The following is a 5,096-nucleotide window of genomic DNA, read 5'->3' as shown; positions in this document are numbered from 1 at the left end:
TGCACATTGTCTTGTACATTTTTTCCTCTGAACCTTTGCACAATTGTTTGAAGTTAAGCGCATTTTTATATGTCTTTATAATATTTTATATTAAGAATAAAACATTTTTAAATTCATGTTTCGTGCTCGACGTTTCATTTTTTAGTCTTCTTTGTAGGATTGTCTGTGATTTATGACTGGGTATCCCTGTGCTCCATAAGGTAATAATTTACTATGCTTTAAAAGTTAATACTTTTCTAATATGTAATGAAAATGTGTTGAAAAATGCTTTGTTTTGGCCTTTACGTCTCCCAACTTTTCTTGGGGGGGAAGAACCCCCCGAACTCCCCCTAGTAGTGGTAGCACACTGAGCTTTCTCGCTACACACCATATGGGGGCTGGTCTCACTTTTAATTTATTCTCTCGGATTCACTACTTGTGTCTGTTTTTGGTGCTCTCTGTTAAGGATGTCTATTGGTACATATGACTGGGTGTGTAACCTGGTGCTTTTTAAGGTCATCATCTACTATTTACTGTGCTTTGAAAGTTGATACAGTTGAATATGCAATGAAAAATGTGCTGTAAATTCACCATGTTGGCCTGTCTTTTTCCAAACTTTTTTTGAAGGGGAGAACCCACCAAACCCCACTAGTAGTGGACGGGCTCGCTCGCTGCGCTCGCTCGCTACACGCCTGACGAGGGCTGGTCTGGCAAAATTTGCCTGGGCTGCTTTCAGTTCCTAGTCCAACCCTGCTAAAGACTGCCTCGATTTACATTGGGTAAGCTTGCATCTTATATACAATGTTACAACAAGTAATACAAGTTACAACGCCCTGTATATGATGAGGAATGTTGGTTGCTACCATACAGTCCTAAATGAATGGTCAAATTGTTACTACAAGTGGGTCTCGACCGTGCGTGGACACAGTGGTGACTGTGTCCAGAAGTCCAGCATGAGGTGCGCATGATCACTACATGTGCTAGACCCTGATTGGCTATGTGTTAGAAGCACGGGTACCCCCTTGGGCCATGTGTGCATTATTGCAGACAATCTCTCCTGACCATTGTGATGTTGCTGCTCCTATCTGTGGGAATGATCAATAGTTTCCTGCCCATGTGTTTGCCTACCAGATATGCACTCCACACCTGTGATCCATCAGTCAGTAATCCTGGTCGCAGGGCCTGCCTTAGTGCATACTTGCGTGTTGAGGTAGATGTGGACGTCGAGGTGGGTGATTCTATTAATAAGGGCGATAGTTCATTTATATCAATAATCCCATCAATATCCATACTAACATTCTATAAGAGCCCTATGCCTTTTAACTTCTAAAAAATCTCTGAGTATTTTTTTAGCACCACTAGAAGGTCCTTTCAGACACTTGGACAGTACTTCTTGTAGGGCACAAGGTGGCCAGCCACCCCCAGAATGGTAAGGGCTGATTTGATGTATCTACAAATCATATCAAATGCCTTAATAATACTGTCATCATGGGCTTCATCATAAGATTGATACCATTTCAGCATTAAAGGCCTCTTGGATGTCCTTATCCCATTTCAATCTAAGTCCCTTATCGTTGGTGGTGTTTAGGGCCTTATAATAGGAGAGTGTATTTAACTGCTTCTTTTCCCATAGAAAGGCAGCAAAAAGGGGATTATGGTACTTTCCATTCTTTTGAAAAACTACTCAAGATATGGATAAATCCAGCTGAAACAAAAATGTAATCAATGATGGAGCTTCCCCTAGGCCTTTAAAAGTTGGTACACTATACGTTTTCCCTAAGGTTCTTCTACTAAACAAGTTGACCAGGTTATGTTCTAAAGCCAGGCTGTTAAAGAGATCGTCTTGAGGAGTATGTTTAATGTGAACCTGTTCAACATTAACCCCCCCGAGTTCCATAGGGTCATACAAATGGCAGTCTCTAAATGGATGGGGGTTAAAATCCCCAGTCATCAATAACACTGAATGTTGGGAGGGGCGAGAAATAGTGAAGGCATTTAACAACTTGCCAGGTATCCCCAAAACATCTATGGAATCTCCCCCATGAATAGCATGATAAACGTTAATCCACAGAATGCTAAAATGTATTTCAAGGGACAAAAGGGCACCAAGAAAAAAAGGGGAATTAGAGAGGATCTCTTTCAGCTTACATTCCAGGTCCAATCTAATAAAACTAACGAGGCACTCTCAAGCTCGTCCAATCGTTAATGGAATTGCCTTGATGCTAAAGGAGGCGTAACCATCTAGGTGTAACTCCCATTTTGATTCCCACGTCTCCTGAAGACTAATAATGTCTTGGGAATTAAGAGTTTTAATCCATTCAGCGTCCCCAAATTTCCCTTGCACACGTGCAATAGTACAACTTAATACTTTCAACTTAATACTTTTAATTCCTTAGTCAAGGTACTGAAGAGACCGTTCAAGATTCTCTAACTTCACTCAGGATTTTTTTCGTTCACCTTGTTGGCAGTAACAGCAGGAGTCTCCGGAGCTCACTGCCAACTATCAAGCTATAGGGTTAGACACTCTCTTGTATAATCTTGATAGATCTCTCTCTCGAACTGCACAGAGATACGTGTTGTCCCCTTTACAGCATGAGATATTCCAGGATCTTTAACTGAGGTCATGAGCTTTTTCTGGGGCTCCTAATGCAGGGAACACATGGGGCTTCTCTTGCTGGATAGTCTCTTCTCCTGCAGAGCCAGGCACTCACCTCTCTTTTTTCAGAATGCAGGCAGACATGTAGGCTCTTTAGGCAGACCCTTCATTTCTTCAGCAGAAAGTGCTGACTTCAGGAGATGTCTCCTAGTCTTTGGGAGACCGACTGCCTGTCAAACACCAGTTCTATTCAGTAGCTATTTGAGTGCTCTGCAGAGCATTCCCTTCCTTGGCCATAAAGAAACTGGAACTGGAAACAAGTGGGGTGCTTTGGATCCCACTTTTATATGCTATTTTACAAATATTGTGTGTGGATCCATTGTCTGAGGCTTTAGAACCTGTTTTGGTTGGTTTGTTACCAGATGTCATTTTAGGCTGCTCTCCAGACACGGCCTTTGTTCAAAGTAATGTTTCTCGCTAGAGGTAGCAGAAGGATAAACAACACTTGCACAGAGAAGTTTGAGATTTCTGCACCTGGCTTTCATCATCCATCCCGAAGCAACAATCAGAGACAGTCTTAAGGTCAGGGCCTGACTACAAACTGTCAACCATCACCCCTATGATCAACCAAATAGCACTGCTCGGAAGGACTAATCAGTAGTTCTTTGCTATCAAGCACTTCATGAAATTTCTAAATGTAAACATGTCTCCATGCTGCTCAGTTTAGCATCCAGGGCTCTAACCTTCAGCCACAGTATGCAGTTAAAATACACTGTGTGGAGAAGCTGCCCATACCCTCTATTTTGTGCCATGCTAAATAAGGAGAATGCAAAATGGATCCCACTGTCTCCTTTATTCAGACTCCCAAAACACGCAATGCTAGACATACACAGCACATATAGACACACTACATACACATGAAAACATGGAATGTCAGTGGAAGATTCTGTGTTAGACCTGGCATCCATGGCATTGTTCTTCTCTAACATTTTTGCCTTTAACCCTCCCGTTTTGCTGTCGTTTGGACTCTGCACACTTTACCACTGTTAACGAGTGATAACGTTCTTGTGCTTGTACTCTCTCCTTAAAACATGGTAGAACTGGCTTATACGTAATTGGCACATTACATTTACCTCCATGTCCCTAGTAAAGTGGTTCTTCCAGTACGCAGGGCCTGTAAATTAAATGCTACTAGTGGGACCTGCAGCACTGATTGTGCCACCAAGTAAGTAGCCATTAAACATGCCTTGGGCCTGCCAAAGCAGCCTGTGTGTGCAGTTTTAAACTGCCATTTTGTCCTGGAAAAGTAAACCTTTAGCCCAACTTACATTTTTCTTTTCAAGAGATATATTCCTCCAATCCTGGTTTCATGAAACCAGGTCTGACACATGCTCGGGTTGCCTAACAGAAATGTAATACCTCCGGTGCACAGTTGCCATACAGCGCGATTTCCACAATTACAGTGTCTGACAGACGCGTTTCGGCGTGTGCCTCATCAGTGCCAGGTCAGTGCTGCAAGTGTCAAGTTGCTTTTTCTTTTCAATACATATATATATATATATATATATATATATATATATATATATATATATATATATATATTACCTACTGGCAATAGCCAGTAGGTATATATAGTTAGGATTTTTTCCCTATGGGATTTCTGAAAATTCTATGTCTAATAACTTTGGCGTTTGTGGACGGAATCGGCTGAAATTTTCAGGAAAATGGCACATTTTGTTTCTGAGCAGCCCCTAAAAATTTGGTGGGGTTTCGTCAAGGGGGGGCTTAGAAAAAAGGGGGGTCCCAAAACGCGTTTTTTGCATTGAGTTTTCCATAGGGCGGTTGGACTCACTTTTAGCTCGAACGGCTGAATGTATTTGCACGAAACTTGGCAAAATTGTAGGGACTGTTAGCCCGATGTGCCTTTGCTAGGTCTCAATATATGTGCTTCAGTGGATTTTGAGAAATTAACGTTTAAATCAAGATATATATCTGTAACAGCGCTCCGGGCAGCGATCCGGTCCGCTTACTTTTCGCTTATCGGAACTTTGCGCGCAGAAAGCTGATTGGCTCTCCGGTGTCTGTCAACATTCTAAACAGTCCGGAGCGGCCGCCATCTTATCTCTCGGTAGGATCGAGAGAGAAGAGGTGAAAAACGAAGGGGGAATTTATTGAAAGGGTGCAAGGTATACCCCTCTTGACCCCCTAGGATTGTTGTTGGGGTTATTAAAGGGTCCCGTGGGGAAAATAAAAAAAAAAAGATTTTTCACGGTAGAAGCGTTTCCCGGGCCGCGAACTGGGCCGCAAACTGGTAGCGAAACGGGAATTCGCCATTTTGTGCTTCGTTTTAATTGTTTAGAGACAAAAATGATCGCCGCACATCGGCCACAATGCATGAATATCGCTGAAAAGTCAGCGATATTCATGCATTATCCAGCAAATGCTCTTAGCCATGTTATCCACCTTCCATTGGATAACAGAAAGCTGATTGGCTCTCCGGTGTCTGTCAACATTCTAAATA

At 42.3% G+C, this 5,096-nt stretch overlaps 1 protein-coding gene across 1 annotated transcript in view; it reads right to left on the bottom strand.

Annotated features, from left to right (window-relative positions):
• The window catches only part of CLNK (cytokine dependent hematopoietic cell linker), a 1,199,791-nt gene that overhangs the window by 228,180 nt on the left and 966,515 nt on the right, over nucleotides 1–5,096 (bottom strand). The gene's annotated exons all lie outside the window — the stretch shown is intronic.

Source organism: Lissotriton vulgaris, chromosome 3_2 (genome assembly GCF_964263255.1).
Source record: "Lissotriton vulgaris chromosome 3_2, aLisVul1.2, whole genome shotgun sequence".
Lineage (NCBI taxonomy): Eukaryota > Metazoa > Chordata > Amphibia > Caudata > Salamandridae > Lissotriton > Lissotriton vulgaris.
This window is presented reverse-complemented; position numbering and strand designations above follow the sequence as displayed.